This window comes from Microtus oregoni, unplaced genomic scaffold (genome assembly GCF_018167655.1).
Source record: "Microtus oregoni isolate MIOR12 unplaced genomic scaffold, Mior012 000028F_ref0000031, whole genome shotgun sequence".
In the NCBI taxonomy this organism is placed as follows: domain Eukaryota; kingdom Metazoa; phylum Chordata; class Mammalia; order Rodentia; family Cricetidae; genus Microtus; species Microtus oregoni.
This window is the reverse complement of record NW_024543087.1, coordinates 20183015-20205217: the sequence shown is the minus strand read 5'-3', so window position 1 is coordinate 20205217 and position 22203 is coordinate 20183015. Positions and strand designations below refer to the sequence as shown.

The 22203-nt window shown below is 44.6% G+C and overlaps 1 protein-coding gene across 2 annotated transcripts in view; it reads right to left on the bottom strand.

Moving 5' to 3' along the window:
* Tmem108 (transmembrane protein 108) overlaps window positions 1-22203 on the bottom strand; it is a 290333-nt gene that overhangs the window by 264096 nt on the left and 4034 nt on the right. For both annotated transcript variants that reach the window (XM_041676741.1, XM_041676742.1), the window contains exon 2: window positions 17578-17691. The gene's annotated coding sequence lies outside the window, so the exon portion shown is untranslated. The remainder of the gene's footprint in view (window positions 1-17577; window positions 17692-22203) is intronic.

Sequence of the window (22203 nt, the reverse complement as noted above, 5' to 3'; positions counted from 1 at the left end):
TTTCCTCCTGGGGAAGGCATTGTCTGGCTTTCTTTCCAGCATCCCACACAGAAACCTCAGTGTCCAGCCCATGGAGTCAAATTGTGGGTTCTTAGGGTGTCTAATGAATTGCCAATGGAGAAAATTGCTAGTTCCTTTTAAAAAATAAATGCCTGGAGTGGTAACAACACTCAGCTAAACAGTACTGGCAACCTACAAATTGTGCCCAAATTCCTCCTTCAGTGCAAGGTGCTGATTTTCCTCTCTTATCAGAGTAAATGTTCAAGGTATAGTGTCGAACTAGAATATATACCTGCTGTCCCCCAGCATCAGGTCCTTACATATTCTAACCTATACCTCCTCAGTAACAGATCTTAGAATTATTCTAGAATTGATACACTTTTCAGTGCTCATATTAACCCAGCATCATAGCATAGACGCGGTTGATCTTAACAAATTCCCTAATTCAGCTAATGTCTAATCCTCTCCATCACCTTATTATGAATGACGCCTTCTGATAGAGCCTATGGATTCTAGAAGAAAGGAGATCTTAGATGCCAAACAGAAACAAAAATGGGAAGTGCTAATTACCACGGCTTGATCTGTGTACACTGTGTGTATGTGACCACACTCGTATTATTTTTCTCAAAGCAACTTAAAGAAGGATTTATGCTGACTCGTGATTGGAGGACATGTAGTTCTACCGTGGCGGAAAGGCATGGGAGCAGATGGTGGCAGGAGCATGAGGCTGCCCACTCAGAGCAAGCAGCAGAGAAAGGGGAACACTGTGCGCATCTGGCTTTGTCCTTTCCCCCTTTTGATTGTGGGTTTCCAAAGTGGCTGTACCAGTTTGTACTCCCACCAGGAATGCAGAAGTGTTCCCTTTACCCCACATCTTCTCCAGTGTAAGCTGTCATTAATGTTTTTTATCTTGGCCATTCTGACAGGTGTAAGATGGTCTCAAAGTTGTTTTGATTTGCATTTCTCTGATGGCTAAGGATGTTGAGCATCTCCTTAAGCGTCTTTCCACCATTTTAGATTTGTCTGTTGTGAGTTTTCGGTTAAATATAAAACTTTTGCAGACAATTTCACAGCTCAGAAGCTCATTAGCCAGATTAATGATGTTAACAAAGATGGGAATGAAGACATCATCATGTGTGATCTTGAACAAATCGCATTTTCCATACCTGTCATGCTTCTCCGCAAGGGGATGACAACTCTTGCATGTACATGCATAATACATGACACCCATCACAGAGGGTGTATAGGTCACTGGTCCTTCTAACACCCCTTCCATCTGCATCACCTCATCCCCATGCCCAGCCCATCTAGGATGCGTGAGTAACGTGCAAAGCAGGCTTGACTTCAGTTTTTGCCAGGTGGCATGTCTGGTTGAGCCCATACATACATACATACATGCATATATATATATATATATATATATATATATATATATATATATATATATACACACACACACACACACACACACACACACACACACACAGAGGCCTGCAGAATTAGGAAGCAAAGACAAGACTTTCTCCACCTAGTGTCAAGTGGCAAACCCCCAGGCTTGTTTCAGAGCCTTAGAGTTTTATCAGTAGCTTAAAACTGCAGAAGTTCTTTCCTGCTCATCACTTCCTTCTGGCCACTCGCTTTCTGTAAACTCCGGGTCTTCAATTTTAATCACGCTGTAGAGCAAGGTTTAAAATAAATCCCTAGTGATGTGGGTAATCAGGGGAGGCAGATAAAAGGAAGTAGGTTTGTAAAGGACAAACCATCTAGGATTGGAAAAACTGACAAAGAGGATTTCGTAACCACTCTATGAGGTGAGGGAGTAAGGCATTAAATCCCGCTTTAGGAGTACATGGAAGGAAACAGTCAAGTGTATTTGTCCTCATCCTTCTGGGCTGATGTAACAAAGTACCTTAGGCAGGGTGACTTCCAGTTCTAGAGGTTGAAGCCCACCATCGGGGTGTGTCCTACTCAGCTTTAACTGTCAACTTGACACAGCTGAGAGAGGCCTGAGGAGGGAGTCTCAGTTGAGGGATTTTTCCAACCAGAGTGGCCCGTGGGTGTGTACACATTGATGGTTACTGGACGTAAAAGGGCCCAGCCCACTGTGGGCAGCACCACCCCTACGTAGGCAATCCTGGGTTGCAAAGAAAGCGAGCTAGCCATGGATGATGAATGACACGGCAAAGAAGGATCCTCCACGGTTTCTGTTTTACACACCTACTTGGGTTCCTGCTCTGATTTTCCTCAGTGAATGACTAGGATCTGAAGTGTAAGCCAAATAAATCCTTTGCTCATCTAAGTTACTTTGTTCAGAATATTTTATCACAGCAACGCAAAGGAAACTGGAGTAGAGTGTCATCATGGACAACTTCTGATGAGAGTCTTTGGGGGTTGCAGGCTCCTGATTTACTGCTGTGTCCTTTTGTGGTAGGAAGGGGGCGCACTGGCCTCTGCCTGTAAAAGGGCAGCAATCTCTTTTTTTTTTCTTTTTTTTTCTTTTTTTATTGAGAAAAGGAGAGAAAAAAAAAACCAAGTTTCCACCTCCTCCTAGCCTTCCATTTCCCTCCCCCTCCTCGCACCCTACGCCCCCTCCTCCCACCCTTCTCCCCCTCCCCCCACTCCTTTCCCCCTCCCTCTCCAGTCCAAAGAGCAGTCAGGGTTTTCTGCCCTGTGGTAAGACCTAGGACCTCCCACTTCCGTCCATTCCTAGGAAGGTGAACATCCAAACTGGCTAGGCTCCCACAAAGCCATCACATTACGTAGGATCAAACCCCCGTGCCATTGTCCTTTGCGTCTCATCAGCCCTCATTGTTCGCCATGTTCAGAGAGTCCAGTTTCATCCCATGCTTTTTCAGTCACAGTCCAGCTGGTCTTGGTGAGCTCTCAATAGATCAGCTCCACTGACTCAGTGGGTGGGTGCATCCCTCGTGGTCCCGACTTCTTTGCTCATGTTCTCCCTCCTTCTGCTCCTCATTGGGACCTTGGGAGCTCAATCTTGGCTAAGGGAAGTAGACAAAATTGCCAGGGAGAAAATTGGGATCTTGGGGGTGGGGTGGGATGGGGGTAAGGGGAGATGGGGAGAGAAAAGTTAGAAGGGAAGGAGGTCGGGCCTTGGGAAAACAGGAGGATTGGGATAAAGGAAGGTTGGACAGGGGAGCACGGAACCACAATTCTTAGTTAAGGGAGCCACTTTAGGGTTGGCAAGAGACCTGACCCTAGAGGGGCTCCCAGGTGCCCAAGCTGAGGTCCCCAGTTAGTTCCTTGGGCAGTTGAGGATAGGGAACCTGAAATGACCCTATCCTAGAGCAATACTGACGAATACCTTGCATATCATCATAGAACCTTCATCTGGTGATGGATGGAGATAGGGGCAGCAATCTCTTTCAGGGCTCCATCCTTCCAGCCGATTTTTCTCCAAGGGCCCTCCTCTGAACAGCATCACATTAGGGCTTAGATTGAAATGAGGCACAGTCCACTACAATGATCCAGACATAAACTGCTCATGAAACGGCCAGCCCAAAAGCCCGAATGAGATTTGAGATGACCAAAGTATCCAGTGACGAGTGTTTTCACAGAACCACCACGGAGCTCAGTGGAATGATCGCAGGGCGTAGAGGTTTGTGCGTGAGCTTCTGACTGGCCTTGAACAAGTCCCTTCCTCCCCTAGGCTGGTAATCATCATTTTAAACATTACAGTCTCATAAAAACCTCCCTGAACTCAGAGGCAGCTCCCCAGTGTGGGTTTCCGTCAGTACTTTACACTCTAATCAGATTAAATTCTCTCTCTGCCCTCTGTCCCCTCCCCCTCCCACCATTAAGAGCTCCTTTGGATCCTCTGAGCTTTACACAGTATCTGATACAGAGGTGAAGAAAACAGGGATGGAGAGATAAGAAATGAAATTCATATCATGGTATCTGAATGCCATGATCAATCAGTATATCCCCAGGGTGTGTTTACATATTCACGTAGGTAAAGGCATTTATTTCTCTTCAGTTATATGAAGGCTTACATCTAACTAGATTAAATCATTCATGGACCACTACCTAGTTTGCTTGCTCTACAGGAACAAAATGTATGGCTGAGAATATAGGAGAATCAGACCTTATCCCTGCCCTTCAAAGACATGGGTCGGAATGAGGAAAAGTAAAATGTGTCCAATAACCAGGACAAGGGAATAAAACTCTCATCAAAATGCTGACTTCACCAGTGTTCTGGAGAATACAAGAAGCCGGGTAATCTTAGTGGCCGTGAGCCTAATCCACATTCTTTGAGAACACACTGCACAGTGACCTGCCCACCCTGCAGACAGGCAGACAGCCAACCTGCATGAGACCAGTGGAAACAACCCAAGCCCCTTTCCATGCCCAGTCAATGGCAGGAACTCCTTCCAGTTTGAAGTAGGGCTCAGGGGATTATAGGCTCGTCCCAGGGTTAACAGGTAGGGTTCCGCAGTCCACATATATACATCACACATAAATACCACACCACGCACACATAAGTAACCAGAGGGTTCAACTCACAGAATACACAAAAGGCCAAAGAACACAGAAGGATGCCGTTGTAAAGACTCTCCACCCTCTAACTGGTGAGCAACAAGAGATGGTTAGTTCAAAAAGAATCACCATGTATATGAAAATACCAGGCCATGCTAACCATAAAGAACCAAAGACAAAACTGGAAAAAAGTCACAAGCAGTAAGTTATTGTTACTTGGAGTAGAGAAAGGCAAGCCTTCCTTTGGTTCTTAGGAGAGGCAAAGCAGGAGTAAGAAAGAAAACAGAGGAAATAGCTTTTGTGGAACTAAAATGTATAGGCCTCACATGAGGTTCTATCTTGTGAGTGAGAGCGAGGGTGAGCGTGATGTTTTAAACAGGATGAACAAAGGAAAGCCTGGTCTGTTGTTGGCTGGGCGGCGAGACGAGGGCAGAGCTGCCAGCCAGGCACAGCATTGTTGGAGAACGCTGGCAGGTACATTCATGCTAAATGTGTTATAATTGAGAATCAATACAGGCAGAGTCAGCTTTAAATAAACTCCAAGGGCTTACCCGAGCAGTGCCGTTAACATCAGCTTGCATTTTATACAATGCTGTTCAGAATAAAAAACCCTACATTTGGGTGCTGGAAACATTTTAAAGAAATATTTCTACAATAGACACTTATAACTGCTGCCTTTGCCATGAAGCGAAGATTCTTCACTTGGGTCCACGAGGCAAATGGAAGCCAGGAGCCTCTGCCTTCCTTGTGTACCTGTCCTCTGGTTGAAGACGCTGAGAGACAGTCTTGTCCTTAACCTCTCTTCTTGAATCAACTTGGGTTCCAAAAAGAGCAACACCTTACAGGATGGACAACTCCCACACACAGATGAGAAAAATTGCGCAGGAGGTCAGGGCTTCCTTCAGCCATTCACAGCTACCAAGTGAACAGCTTATCCCAGCACCATGCAGAGCAGACCTGAGCCGAGACCATGATGGGTCAATGGCAGGCAGGACCACACCTTGACCAGAACGGCCCAAAGATACAAACCTCTTGCCCTCTGCTTACACCCCAACCGTGGGCCTCTCTTCTAGAGATGGACTTGGAGGTCCCTATAAATCTTTATCTGCTGTTCTCTTTCCCAAAATGGCAACACTGAACACTCTCTACTTTTCACCATTTCTTATCTCTTTAATTGGTATATTGGAGGCTGCTGGAATGCAGGCTTTTATCTTAAAAACTCCAACAACATTTTTGTTAATGACAGCTGTAACCCCAACATTTGGTCTTCATGATGACTCTCATTCTTATATGAAAGGAAATAAAAAGGCGAGTAATTCAGAGGATAGGATGGGTGGCTCCGAGCTGGGTGTCTCAGTCTGAAATGCTTGAAGAAGCACCTGCACCCCAAATCCATGTCCCCTGGGACACTTAACCTCCTGGGAGCCTCATAAGCTTTGTGACAGGAGGGGATTAAAAAAATTCAGGAGCCTGGACACCCATTTTATCTCTCAGAATCTCTTTGCCCCTGGAGAGAGCAGATGTCTTTATTTGTCAGTACAGCATCTGCACCAAGGGCTGTGAATTAATTCCTGATTCTATGAGAACTCATAGAATTTTTGTCTTATTTTTGTTATAAAAATGGCATTTGCACACATTTGAATTACTTTACCTTTAGTTTATGCTGCAAGATTACTGAGTCTGTAAATCTTAAACAGATTTTAATCTTCTGGTAGCACGTAGTTACCTAAATACACACACACACACACACACACACACACACACACACACACACATCCTTCCCTTCAGAAGAAACATGAATACAAGTTCAAATTCATTGGAAGCAATCCTATATATTTCTTCCTTTACAGTATTTTAAACTCAACAAATGGGACAAAGACCTTCCCCTGAGTCAGAAGAGAAACGAGTCAACGATGTGTACATGCCCTTTCACCTTGGCAGTCAGCAGCTGGGTGAGAAAACTGATCCCAGCCACCCTTCAATGACTAATGTTGTCTTTTCCCCAGCAAGCACTCAGAGAAGCCCCGCTGAATTCCTTTTCTTTGGAGCCCTTTTCAACAAAAGCTCTGTCCCTTTAAGAACATACAGACTCTCTGTCCCATGATCTGGCTGCTTGTGGCGAAGTGTTCGCATCTTAAATGAATTCAATGGAGTGATGGGCTGTTTGTACTGCCCCAGATCGCTGCACTGACAGCTGTGTGGGTCCAAATGGAGCTGGGACCATCCTTGCCCCGACACAGAACCAGAAAGAAAGGCCGAGCCTTCTGCGACAGCGGAATCCATTCCCTCACCAAGCCACTCAATCCGTGGTGTAAAGGGGAGGAAAATGCTCCAGGGTCAGGCCCTGGGATGTGAACAAAACACACTGTATAAGGAAATTAAGTCCGTGTCAGCTCAGCCAGTCATGCCCCACATGACAACGCTTGTATGGGGTTTATTTTTAGAGTGAAAAGCCAAGTTAATTTCGTTTATCAGAACTGGGATCTTACACGCCCAGCTGTTGAGCAACACTTGTCAAAGATGTCAAAAACGTCTTTCAACATTTAGACAGCCACCTAACTATTATTCCCGGGGGACACGTGGTTAGCTGGAAGAGTGACATCGGACAGATGCAAAAAAAGAAAAAAAAAAACCAGACATCTGTGTGGAAGCCATGACTCTCACTTCCTGGTCATCCACCCCAGCAACCCCACCACTCTGCACTGTGAGTCACCAGGCTTCTCCGATAAAGGAGTCCGGTCTCTTCACAATAGTTCCTGAGTGTGCGATTTCTCTTTCTGGTTAATCTTCTGATCCTTTACTACATCTGTAACTCAAATTCTGTAGAGATTAATTCTAGCTAGGAGCAAAGAACTCAGGGTCTATAAACTCGGGAAGGGTCTCATTCAGTCTACTGCACCACTACTGTCTGAGAAAGCTGGGGCCGGGGGCTTTCATCTTTACTGAAGCCATCTATCCAGAGCCACAGCTGTTCAGAGAGAGCACCAGCACCTTAAAATTGCCAGGAAGCAGAGTTTTGACTAGTAAGGATGATAGTCCCTGAAGGACTATGAAAGAATTCCTATGCGACTATAATGTTCCTTTTTTACTTTGGGGGTTGCTCTATGCATCGGTTACCACTTCAACTAATAGGTATAAGAAAGAAAAGCAAAAACAGAAGGACCAAGAGAAGTAAAAATGCAAACGCTGAGCCAAATTAATGATCAAGAAGTAGAACATGAACCAACCAATTCTCCCTTCTCCCTGGAGAAAACTGGGTCTCCCCCAACATTAAGGGCAGAAAGAAGATAAGAAAGCAGAAGAAAAGTAGATATATAAAACCTGTATAGTTAATAAGCAGCTTCCCTATTATGGCCAGAAATAAGGGGACATATCTCTGTTAACAATTATCTCTAACATTAAAAATCCCCTCTAAAGCGGTGAGAAAATAATACAAGAGATACAGGTTAGTGACAGAAAACACTCAGGAAGAAACTAACCAGGCGCCAAGCAGAGTTATCCTAAGCCGGCCAGGCTGCACTCAGGGTGGAAAGAGAATACAGCCTGGGGGGAACTACAGAAGTGGGCTTTACGGGGGCAGGCTCGGGGTTAGCCTCTCAGGTCCTGACTGGCTGTGACGGAGCACTGCTAAACAAGACAGTGGCAATGTGCTGTCCAATTTGGCCTGGAACAAAATTGGGAGTGTGGAAGACAACCGGTTTCATCATCCTGGGATGGGTGTATCTGTAAGAGGAATCAAAACCTTCTACCATGTTGTAAGTGACTTATAGGTAAATGGACTGAGACAAAAATGGCATTACCGACGGTAAGCCCTGTCACCCCTGCCTTTAAGTCATAAGGAATGAGGTGAAGTGTCCTCTTCTCTGGCTACTTCCCATGAACTCTGGATAGAGAAGAGAGCAGGGAGACTAAGGAATGGTGGGCTCCTGGGGTAATGATTGATACCCTCTGGTCATGAAGATCTCTGTCACCTCCTGGTTGGTGAAGGCCTGCAGATACTCCTGTAAAAGGAGAAAAAGAAGCATGGTCCAAAGAATAGGCCAAAATTATAATAGTGAGGGGGCTTCTGGGGTAGGCGCCAGGGGAGAAATGAGCCAGAGAAGGTCCAGGAAGACTGTTGGACCTGTACTTGCTCATCCAGTTTTCTTGATGCTTCATCCCAACCCAGGCCTGACTGGTGATGGTAGGAACAGTGTTTCCTCCCCAGGGCTAAGCAGAGTCATCATTTTCTGTTACCATGAGACCCAGGCATCTGCAATTTTGGAAGACACCTACCAGGGTGTCCATTCCTACCAGGGTGTCCAGCTGTTACAGGCCTGGGTCCTGAAAGAAAAATGTCTAGAGTGGCAAGAAAAGAGATGGGTTGGATGGCCCGTTAGTCCCGCCCTCACTGCCTTTAGAAGTTTAGGGAATCAGATCTCTTTAAACTTCTTCAAGGTGACAAAAGGGATGATGTAGAAAGGACAGCAGTTAGTGTGCCTCCGGGGAGGGTTCATCACAGGAAAACATTACAGATGGCAAAAGACCTAAAACATAAGACAGCCATGAAGTAACAGTATGCACCCTTGGAGTGCGCAGCCCAAACATACATACAAACGTGAGACTATTTGGGCTTGTGTAATTCCTGCTGAGATCATAAGGAAAGAGCTGGGGAAGCTTTGTCCTTACTGAAAGAAGAAAGTAAACAAGAAAATCATCTAGAGAACCCCTGGTGGGCTCTGTCACAGATGTCAGGAAGACTGATGGCTTTTGCCACTATGGTCAATTCTAAGAGCAAGGCTATTGGTTTGGTAGACTTGAGACATTTTTCATTGGCCAGCATTAAGTTCAGAACCGACCATTGGGTATCCTCTATAACAACCCTGGGGGGAACATCAAGAGATGAAGTTAGTGAGGAAAACATTTCAGCATCATGATTAACGCGAGTTTTAAACAGTAAGGTGAAATGTAAGTACGACTGCCTGGACCAGGCACCAGAACCCTGTACAAGGTTAAGGTAACTGTGTAATCAGCAGCTTGTGGGAGAAGTCACTGAAGTCAGCATCTTTTACAGGGTTGTCTAGCCATGCTCCAAGGACAACACATGGATATAATAACTTCTCAGACCTGTGAGTTTAGTAACAGAGTATCTGGCATCCTCTTTCAGTCATGGAACACGGATGGTTAGGGTACAGAGAGACACACCAGTGGTGTCTGTGCTAAGTACTCTTCCAGATAGAGCACTACATTTGGTAAGCATGGATTTTAGATTTGGCTTCAGTGTTTAATAAGACAGGCCTGTATCTCAGCTGTGGACAGACATTGCAGTGCTAAAGTAAGCCAAGGAAGGTCCTGTCTTCTATCTGAGCAACATATATAATCAGGAAGAGAATCATTACTGAGAAATGGTTGTTCAAATAGCATTTCATATAGCTAAGTATATATCCTAGGACCGCAGTCCCCTGAATTGTTATAGAAACATACTGATCATTTTAATCTCGATTATAGTTCCTGCTGGGTGTTTAAGATCAATGTATGTTGCCACAGTTAATTTTTCCTTTGGTGCTGTCAAGGCCAAATGAGGGTCCAGCCCTCAGGATTCACTTGGGCTTGTGAAGAATCTGCAACTCCTCAACCCTGTCTCTTTACTGTTGTCCATCTCTGGATAAGTCAAAGGCCATACCTCCTTGTTTCTGATGTAATCAAACTGAGCATTGGGCTAAGGAATGCTCTAATCTACAGATGCCCACAAAGAAGGCTTGAACAAGCTGCAGACAACAGGTTCATTAGCAGATAGACTGCCTTTTCTGGCCCCCGCTGATCTCTGCTGACAACCCTCATCCCCCATCTTGGCCCTGTGAAGAAATCCAAATTCTTGACCCCTAACCAGTCCCACCTTAGTTCATCAGAACTCAGGGTGAACAACTCAGTGCTGTAGGAAAAACGTCTTTCACACTAGACCAGGGGCTTCTTTTTCCCTGTGTACTGAATGGCATGGGGCAACCTAACCTACTAACTTAACAACAATAAGAGTCTCAGGAATTCTACTAATCATGCCCATAATCCACTCCGTACACCTAACATGGTCTACCAGCCTGGCAACACAACCTCGACCCACTCTTCTATATGAATGCCAATGCCACTCACTGTTAGACTGATGTCTCTTATCTAAATGTAAGGTTTCTATACACATCCCCCTCCCCTAAAGATATCCACCATATTCTTCCTTAGCCCAGACGTGGGTGGTGCTTCTGTCCAAACCCAAACTTCTATCCATAGCCTCTTGTCCTCAGTCCACCCTCTCATCTATGGCACCTCAAACCGTTCAAAAGCTGCCCATCACAATCTTATCCTCGTGACCTGGAGAAACTCTTCTACCTTCATCATCCAGGGCCAGTATCCTCCCGCTACCACCACACGCCTCAGCCACAAGCCCATCATTGAGTAGCTATTGCAAGCAACCCTTTTAACTCCCATCAGTTCCCTTCACAATACTCCTATTTGTGGTGCCAAAAAGCCCAATGGTACTTATTGACTAGCACAGGACCGCAACAAAATCAACTAAGCCGTTGTTCCCTCCTCCCTGTGGTCACTAACCCATCACACTCCTCCTCCCCATCCCCTCTTCTGTTGCCTTCTTTTCTGTGTTCGATCTTAATGATGCCTTCTTTAACCAGTTCTCCCTAGCCTTTTTTTTTGCCTTTCCCTGGAAAGATCCAAACTTATGCATGCCCAGCCACTCATTTTGATGCCCTTGCTCAGAGATTCTGAGATAGCTCTAATTACTTTAGACATGTCCTAAAGAAGGACCTCACCATACTATATTTATCCTCTAGTTTATTTCTCTACTAAGATTTCTTCTTAGACAGGTCATGCCCATAGACCAATCTCCAATACTCCCCAATCCTTCTCAACTCTCAGGGCTCTTGGGGATAGAGAGTCTCCCAAGATAAGGCCCAGATCTGCCAATCCTTGGTCACCTATCTGGGCCTCTCAATCTCATAAAAAGGGTGGACTATACCCAAAGCCAGAGTGGAGGAAGACTTTGCCCATCTCCTTCCCAAAACCAAATGTAAAGAGCTTGCAGTAGGTCTTTATAACTTCCTCTGCATCTGGATACCCAATTTTCCCCTCATTATACAGCATACAACAAATGAGTAAAGGCAGGCAATGCAACGAGGCGACAAGGGTATTTCCACGAATGGCACCAGAACAACACGAAGCTGGTACCCAAGTAAATAAATGGATGCAGATAAACATCTTACATTCATCACAGTCACTAACTCAACATGAATCACATAAAACACAAACACTATGAAAGACACAGGGGGTAAGAAAAAATGTACAGTGACTTTAGGTAGCACTTTGGCTTTTAAAAAATAATACCAAATGCAAAATTTATAAAATAATTGATAAGTGGAACTTTATTAAAATTAAAAATGTCTGCTGTTTGAAAGTTAACACCAAGAAGATGAGAAGGCAATGGTGTTAAAGTATTTGCAAAGGATATTTATGATAAAAGATTCAAAGTATAAAATGTCCTCAAGGGTCAGTAAGAAAATATAAAACCGAATTATAAAAAATGGCCAAAATTTTAATAGATATTTAGCCAAAATGATGCACACATGGCAAATACAGATATAAAATGATGTTACATACATATCAAGGAAATGCATATTAGATCCACAATGAGACATCACCAGGCCTATTTTAGAATGGCTCAAATCCAGAATCCTGACATGTAGTGATATTTCATTTGTGTTTTAATAAGTAATGCTTGCCTGAAATTCAAAGAGTAAAACAGCCTCACTGGTCAGCCTTACAGACCAGGCAGTGGTGACACACTAGTTTGCCACAGAAACCAGGCAGTAGTGGTGCACACCCTTAATCCCAGCCCTAGAGAGGAATATAAAACAGGAGCGGACAGCTCTCAATCAGTCTCATTCTGAGATTCCTGGAGGCAGGATCACCATTTCAGACTGAGGTAGAGGTAAGAGCCAGTGGCTGGCTGTTTTGCTTTTCTGACCTTCAGGTTGAACCCCAATTTCTGTCTCTGGGTTTTTATTCATCCTGCTACATTGACAACAACCAGGGCTGGCAGAGATGTAAACAAAGAAACCCTCATACTTGCTGGTGGGAATGTAAGATGGTACAGCCATCTTATAAGGTAGTTTGTCAGTTTCTTACAAAACAAAACATTCTTACAAAAAGCATCCAGCAGTGATGCCCCTTGATAGTTACCCAAAAGAGATGAAATCATGCCCATCCGAAAGCCTGCTCATAGATGTTTAGGGCATCTTTATTTAAAAAGGCCTAACCTTGAGAGCATCCAAGATATCCAGAAAGTTCTGGAATATTATTCAGTACACAAAAGTCACAAAAAGATGGGAAGAAACTTGTGTGTACCTATCAGGCAGAAGAAGTGGTTTTTAAGGGTTTTCCCATTGTGTGACTCCAACTGCATGAAAAACAAAATTGTGGCCATAAGAAAAGTAATGGCTTCTAATAGCTTAGGGGTGGAGGAGGGGAAGGAGATATGACTAAAGAGGACACTGAGGGATTTTAGACAAACAAACAAAAAATGCCTGTGCTTATAATAGTGAACATGTGTCATTATGCATTGGTCCAAATCCAAGGGACGTACAGCTCCCAGGTTGCACTCTAACGTAAACCACCATCCTGGGGTAATTATGATATAAATGTAAGTTCATAGAACACAACAGAAATGCCACTCTGGAGGGGGACAGTGGCAACAGGAACAGACAAGCATACGTAGGAGTGGGAGGGACACAGAAGATCTTAGTACTTTCCTTTCTGCATTTTGCTTCTACATAAAGCCACTCAAAAAAGTCTTTTTGAAAAAAACAGCCAAAACCTCACAAATCCTTGTGAGTTTGAGTCTAGCCTGGTCTACAGAGAGAGTTCCAAGACAGCCAGAGCTACACAGAGAAACCCTGTCTCGAAAAAACAAGAACAAAACAAAAGCACAAAGAAGGAAAAAACCAGCACTGTGTCATCGTCCCAACTACCCCACTCCCATTACCAAGCGAATCATCTAGAAGACCAATTTCACCCCAGCCTCCTCTCCCTTCCCTTCCAGCCATCCTACTAATGGCACACAAACTTCTCGCTTGAATTCCCTGTAACACGCAGAACAACCGTGGGCTCAGAAAACTTTCAATTACATCTCTTTAAAAATGTGTCTTTATTTCCCTCTCTTTTCATCTGAGCAACTAATATTGGTAATATTAATAGATAATATCAACAGAAAAGCCTTCTCTGTTACTAAAGGGCTTAGTCATTAAACTAGATTAGTGGAAAATTAGAGATTCATTCTGCAAGGGGTAACTCCTCAGAGGGTAGGCTTGTGAATTAAGTAAGACCCTATTATGAAACACTTTTCTGGGCCAAGTTGGGACTTGGAAGAAGGAGAGGTGAAGATTCTCTTCTCGCCTCTTCTACTCTTTGTGGAGTGCTAGGCGATCTCATAAAAGGCTTGCCGTACAAACAAGCCTCACTGCTGAGGGCCGGGCCAAAAAAAAAAAAAAAAAAAAAAGGACAGAGACAAGCTCCACAAGATGGTGCGTTCTATCATGTCAGAGGGACAGACCCAGGGCACTGCCCGTAGCAGACAAATGTAACATGGATAAACAAATCCAGCAAGACACATGTCTTACCGGGACAGAGCCATTCTAAAAGAGTTCTGTTCTGCATGAATTGATATCTTTTTATAACAAGAGTACATGGTCACTACAAATGCGACTTGCTAATACACTGGGAGCCTTAGGATCTAAAGCAGTCGTGATGAGTAGAATGTTCTCCAGTGATGGGCAGGTTCTATATCTGTACTATCTATGACAGGAGCCAGAAACCATGTGCAACTATAAGGCACTTGAAATGTGATAAGATCAAACGAAGACCTGAGATATAATCTAAACAATTTACATAGTCACACATGGCTAGTGACTGCTACTGGGGCAGAGTTTAGGCCACTTTGGGAAGATGACACAAATTTTCTCTGTTATCATGAGAAAATCCTATGTCTATTTGAGAGCTTAGACAAATACTTTCTCTGTGCCTTTCCCCACTACAGACACAAAGATGCCATGTAAGACCCATGACACATGACAAGCCATGCAAAAGAAGAAGGATTTTCCAGGTGTCATCTTGGGGCCTTGTTAAGCTAGATCACGAGGTCCACTCTGAGAGATCTGGAGCAGAAAATAACAGGAAACCAGGCAATCCTGATGACTGGCCTGGAGACAAAATTCTAGCAGGAGCACTAGAAAAATATCAGCGTCAAACACCTGCCTACTCCTACCAAGATAATCATTGCCCTGCCACCTCTCTTTCCGCGCAAGAGCCTCATTCTTCAAGGTACTCCTACTCTCTTCCAGGCATTCTTACACACACACACATGCATGCACGCATGCACACACACACACCCCAGAAGCCAAAGACACCAGACTGTCTAGAGTGGCCTCCCACACATTAGATCCAAGGTAAAGAGCAGGGGCAAATCTTTCATGAACCTGAAACACAGCACAGAAGAACTCAAAAGAAGCTCACAGCTTCTTTCTATCCATCCCTGCAGTGGCCATGTCCTCTAGCAGGACTGAGGCTCTTTGCTAAAATAGTGCAGTTTATTTCAGATTAGTTCAGAAATCTGGCCTCCTTTTACTGTTCCAAGACATAACACTGGAAAATGTCAAAGAACATGTATCATGAAATCATGTTATTTATCACCCTGAGGATGTACACTGAAGAAGCCTGTTTTCAATATCCCATACTCTCTCTCAGTCTCTCTCTCCCTCTCTCTCTCTCTCTCTCTCTCTCTCTCTTTTCAAGGCAGGGTTTCTCTGCATACTCTCAAAGGGCAAAAAAGGAAAGAAATACAAAAGTTCTATAATAATCATGAGTTTCTCTAAGCAGTCTCTATCTTTATATGACCTGCAAAAATTGGTCTGGATTGTCAGTCATGAAGGAGAAAATTTTTATTTTGGTGGTTTCTTCTCTATGTCCTTTGGTCTAATTATACTTGGGTCATTTTAACATTAAGAAATCACCCTGTCAGATGCAATTTCTATGACTACTCTGGAATGGCCATCTTTTTTGCCTCGTGCCCTCTACTGGTCCTTAACTTTGCCAAGGAAAAGCTTTCATGCAGAATGTATTGCTGCAGTGAACAAGAGCACATCTGCCAATGAACTCCGAGTCTAGGACTTCACATTGCTGTGTACACTGCTAACTTCGCCATTCTTTAACTCCCATTGTTTCTCCTCTTATTTACATCATGAGGATCAGGAGGGATTCTTGGGCCCTAAGCATCTGTGGAGACAGTTATCATTTGATATTTACAGAAACCCTCAACAACCACACAGTACCAGCCCCCTTGTTTCCTCAGGCTGAGTTGCTATGGTATACCTATTTTATAGAAAGGGAAACTGGGAGGAAAAAAGGAATTAGGTAAATTAAAACACAGCCCTAGAGAAATTCAGAACAAGATTAAATCGCTATATCCCTTCAGCTGTGGCAAACAGTTAACAATACCATAGACCTTTTTGATGGTCATGGTTGCTTGGGGAGCTACTGGCATTAAGTGGGCAGAGGCTAAGGGCAAGGGCACACTATCCATCCTACAATGCACAGCAACAGCCCACACAAGACCTCTCTCATTGAAACCAGCGCTGCCTAGTGCACTGGCAACTCACACCACTTTCTTTGGCCCCTTATCAATGGTTAAAGAATGATCGCCTCCACAGTTTGACCCTTCTACAACATTTACACAGGAACATTCTGGTCAATTGCTATTTTTTTTTTTGACGTAATACTTGTTAGATACATTTAAAACAGAGGCTACGTGGGAGCCACAGATAAAAAGGAGACTAGCCCCATGCTAAGCAAAATTCTTTTAGGGACAAAATTTAACAAGGAATTTAATGAGCAACCCCCAGGCCCTGGGCTGAGGTCGGTGCCAGCTGGTCACCTGGACTCTTCTATAGATAGCTTGCTTCCCAGCTGCATCTCCCTGCTTCATCCCTAAGCGTGTGCATCACTCGAGAGCAGCAATGAGGCACGCTGACGGGAATCTCCAGGGATCTGCAGCCCTTAATCGTCTGTATTGTTCAGTAAATCGTACTTATTAATGAGCCCCATGAGGCACGGAGGTACAGGCAGCGTCTCTGGGTGCCCTCCGTCTAGGAAGGCCTCATGACACTGACCCCACTGGCTAAAAACAGTCCTCCCTTCAGGTTAAAGCTGAAAAAGAAAAATCCCACCACCGCTCCTGTCCCTCTCTAACCATTCTCAGCTCTGTTTGGAATAGTATTAGTCACGCTTTCTTCTTCAAGGCGTCTGGTTTTTGTTCAAGTGTGGAAGTTGGGGAGCATAGAAAAGAGGTAGCATTCCTCCCTGGACCCCCACCTAGATCCAGAAGGGCTCACCAAACAACACTATGTCCTACTAGTCTTGACATTTTTTGTCACACACAAAAAACCCTCCAAACCAGGTTTAGTTACCAAGTCCCCAGCAGTCACATGCAATGTACCAGCAACCACAGCTGCATGGTTGTGTATGCAGCCCTCAGAATACCAGATGGAAACTATGGCATGGGCAGAACGCTGTGCTTTAAGCTGCTACAGGCCACCGCACCTGGGACTTCACTGCTGACCAGCTATTTCCTTCATGAACAGAGAGATCATGAAGGAGAAGTTCAGTGAAGGATTCATGCAGGAGGAGGGTGGTGGGCAGGGACATCTGGCTAGACTATTAGCAATACGATATGGCTTTAGGAAAAAGAGCAGTCTCAATTCCTCCCTCTGCCCTGCTCTTCGGGAAGCCTCAACAAGCCTGCTTGTACAAATCACACCCCATACAAACGCACTCAACAACCCTATGTAGCGATATCTTCATGCACAGAACTCAGCCCACCCCTTGGTGACCATTTTTCCTATTTGTTGGTTTGAGTCCATGATTTGAATAAGGAAAGCTTTAGAAGCCCTTCAGAGACAGAGCATCCCATTTGCACTGACTCCAAGGGACTGGCGAGACAAGAGCATCTATGATTCAGCAAAGCCAGCAAAACAGGGAATGCATTTGCCTTACCCTGGAGGAGAGGGTGTGGAAGCCTTCAAACGCTCTTACATCCTCGCAACCCATCAGGATCCGCTGCTTTTCACCCCACACTCACTTCTGCATGCTGGACCACAGCCAAGCAATCTGCCAAAGACAAAAATGAATGAATACAAAGGGCCAATTTATCTACAACTTCATCTCCAAAGCCATTGTCCAAATGAATTTTTTAAAAATGAACTTCATGCTGAACACACAGACCCCGACCTCTGAAACAGTTCATGGTCAACCCAAGAGGTTCTCTTATACATCCTAGACATGTGGGAACTCAAGAGGGATGGGCTTGATGTAGAAACCGAAATACTCAGGCTATGGTGAGTCCTACATCTTTACAGTATAATCTCCAGGGTTCCTCTAAGGGGTTCTCTCCACTCCAGTGAGCAACGGATGGAAAATAGCATGAAGGATTTGCAAAGACATTTGCACGCACAGGCATATGGATACAAATACACATCCTAACACTGCCCCCGACCCTGCAAATGGTATGCACGTTTCTGCTATTGCTCAATTTCTGTTGGCTGCTCCAAGTCATACAGTCAAACCCCATGGGCTGGGCAGTGAGGTCTCTTGGGTAAGGTTCACTCCAGTCTAATTAAGAAAGCGTTAGGCTTAGAATAGGACACTGTCAATATGATGCTACCTCAGTGATCTTGACCTACTTACAACTCTGGCTCTCAGTTTCCTCTTCTGGAAAACATCACAGCCTCCTTCCCAGGGCCTATCCCAGACTCCACATGAAAGGAAGCATCACTTCTCAGACTGCCCTGGTGCTTCATGTCATTGGGGCGCCTTGATAAGATGTAGGTTCTGAGTTGAAGAGTCATGGGTAAGGCCTGACATTCTCCATCTCTAAAAGCCCTAGGAGAGTGGTTCTCAGTTCTTCCTCCTGCTGCTTCATAGCTGCAACTTTGCTACTGCTACAAACCGTTACATGAATAACTGATATGCAGGATATCTGCTGTGTGACCCTGTGCAAGGGTCATTCCATCCTCCAAAGGGTTAGTGACCCACAGTTTGAGAACTACTGCCTTAGGGAGTCCTGACGGTGCTGTTCAGTGGCCACTCTGTGCTTAGAAAAGAGACAAGAAAATGGGAAATATCTGGTAAGCTTTGTAAACGAAGTGGTTTTTACACATTAGGAAATTTTATGTCAGCACTGTTTCTGATTAGAAATGAATTTTCAACTAGTGCATTATAAAGAGCTACTTAGTCTGGATCTCGGGTACAGTTCTACAGAGTCACACTCTTAGAAGGTGACTATAACTTAAGAGGTTACTGCTTCTTTTCCTTTTTTGAAACAAATGCAGGGAGGTGATGGGTGCCCCCTTGCCCCACCAAATTTCACAATAACTTAGTAGCAGGAATTTGACCTTGGAAGCAACAATTTGACTTTGTTCTCTAGTCTATAAATTTGCTCCATAAACCAAGAAGGAAAAAACATTTACTCTTCTACTAAGGCAAAAACAAAAGTCATGCTACCTCATGGCCAAAAAGGCAGCAGAAGGTGGCATCTACCAGTATGGGCCATTGCAGAATAAAAGGTGAGCAAGATGTCACAGGACACAGAACCCGAGGTTTTGCGAAGCAATATTCTCCCCAACAAAGTTACTTTTCATGTGTCCAAAGTGGGAATGGAGCGCGAAGTCATGTCTACACAGCTTCTGGTAACAATGAGTTTTATTTCTAACCCATAAAAATTCCAAGTAACTCCTATTTAAAGCAAGTATTTGGGATTGTAAATAGTTAGGGGAGATACAATAATTAGCCACAGTGCATCTTGGGTACCAACAAAGGTAACTAGTGATGTCTTAGACGTTCTACCATCTAAGCTGTTTTACATCTCAAGGACCCTGGTGAACCTAGGAGGTGGAAGTACAATTCAGAGTAGACACGTGCAGCCAGATGTAGCCACTCACAAATGAAAGGAGCCGGAGTCTAAACCTCACATCACTCTCTCATGGATTGGGAGGGGGCACAGGAGGCTCCGCCCCCTAAGGATTTATAGGCAGTTGAGGATCCTAGAGGTGAGGGACTCACGAGGTCCCATCCCTCCCTGAGGATCTCCAGGCAGTTGCTGGAAAGGGAGAGACTTTTTTTCAGTAGCGTAGCTGTGGGTAAGTTTCTCATGTTCCTGAGATTACATCTCATTGATGCTCCTTTAAATAACCCTAATTAAACATGTGCACCCCCCATATCCCCAGCCATCACACAAAAACATGATAAACATGGCGGTGCACACCCCCACTCCCACCCATCACACAGAAAACATGATAAACATGGCGGTGCACACCCCCACTCCCACCCATCACACAGAAAACATGATAAACATGGCGGTGCACACCCCCACTCCCACCCATCACACAGAAAACATGATACCAGAAGCTAAGGATTAGCTGGGCAGAGGAGAGAGGTGAGATCATCAGGAGGATAAGAGAAACAAGAGACGGTAATAGCGGGGGCCAATATGATCAAAATACATATGCATATGAGAATGCTGTAATAAAATCCATTACGTACACTTAATATATGCTAATAAGGACTTAAAACTTCTTCATGTCATAAATCAGGAAGGCAATGAATATGTGGAGCTCAAATTGGATAATGAGAGCTGGGTGTCCCCTGTTACGCACGTCACTGCCAATAAAGCAGAGTGAACTTGAAAGCATTCTGGTGGAATCAGGAGGGTACCGAGAAAGAAATGACGAATGGACGCCAATACATGCACATCCATTATTAAGGTGGGTAAAATGCTTTTCTTAGCCTCTTCATTTGGGGCGGAATGTTAATAAAGGTATGCTATCCCTAAGGTTCACAGCTTAATGTCTGCATTCCATGCCCAGCTTTCGCCGACCACTACGTTAGCTTATCAATTAGAATTCTACCTTTGGGGCTGGGGAAACGGGTGAGTTCAACCCTCAGAAACCAAGCTGGGTATGGTGGTGTACGTGCACAATAACACAGTGAATCGGGGGGGGGGGGGGGCAGACACACAAATAGCAAAACCTTGGAACTCCAGGCCAATGAGAGATACTGTCTTAAAAAAAAAAAAAAAGTAGCTCCTAAGAAATGATAGCCCAAACTGTCCCCTGGCCTCTGTGCACTCGTGTGTGTGTGTGTGTGTGTGTGTGTGTGTGTGTGTGTATGTACATATGCATGCATACACACAAATTCTCTTATTTAAAGCCTGGCATAGTGATACACACACACATATGATATCAGAATTTGGGGGGCAAAGGCAGAAGAATCCTAACTTCAAGGACACACTGGCTACACAGGAAGTTCAAGAATGGCCTGGGCTACCAGAGACCCTGCCCCAATAGAACAAGATGAAAATTCCCCAGTGCTGGTGGCTCACACCTTTAACCCAGCACTAAGGAGGTGGGGACTGGAAGTGATATGGCTGGGCGGGGATGTTTCCTAGAACAGCATTCAATCTAAGGATTCGGGTGGGCAGGATACCCATTCGGTCTGAGGAAATCGTAGAGGTAAGAACTAGTAGTTGGCTGCTCTGAGTTTTTTTTTAAATTATTAAGACCAATTAGGATTAGTGTAACGTTTCCCTTTTGTCAGTTTTCCAGAAACTACTGTAGACAGTCAAATTCTTATCCTACTTTGTGCCATGGATCCGTTTGGTTTTGTTGAAGCCTAAAGCCCTCTTCTCAGAATATGCTAAAAGGAGCTAGAGAAATGACTGGTGCGGACTCGAGTTCAAGTCCCTAGCATGAACACTAAAATTATACACAGGTGTGCCGGCACGTGCCTCTAGTACTGCCACTGGGGTGGCAGAGTCAGAGAAAGCTCTAGGGCTCGTTGCCCAAGACACCCAAATCAGTTATCTCCAAGCTCAGTGAGTGACTGTCTCAAAAACTAAGGTGGAATTCAGTCCACTCCTGGCCTCCACACTCACACACATACCCTGACCCAGCTCCGTAGACACGTAGACACACACACACACACACACACACACACACACCACAAAGACATGCAGAGGCAAATTATGCTCTCTTATCCACAAAGACTTGGGAGACCATGGACTCAATTTAAGGACCTCATACTGTACAAAAACTATTCTAGAACGATAAAAGGCTTTCTTACCACGCCCCACGCCCCCATGTCTGCGCTCTGTGCGCTGGCACCCAGTTCATGAGCTTTGGGCAAGGGGACTGGAGGTTAAAATACACACACACACAGACAGACAGCGACACGGGTCATCCTTGAATTCCCCAAGAATGCCCCCTTTATTGTGTTCAGGAGCAGATTATATAGAGATAGCCACGCCCCAGCCAAACCCACCAGAAACCACTCTCCTGCCATCAGGAACTCCTGAAGGTCTCATGCTCAGAGCGGCTGTAGGCACTGAGATCAGGGGATTACAAGAAATTCAGGATCTGGGGTCTCACTGCTCCCAACATTTTCTTACAGAAAACAGTATTGCAAAAAAGTTAAGATAAAGCACCAAAGACGTACAAGAAAAAGTCCAACTCAGGGTCAGCCAGAGAAAAACGAAAAAGCTAAAAAGAAAAGCCCATGGCAAAAGCTACTTATGCTGTGACTATAATCCCATATCAAGGAATTCCTCTGATAATTTCTGTGGCCAGG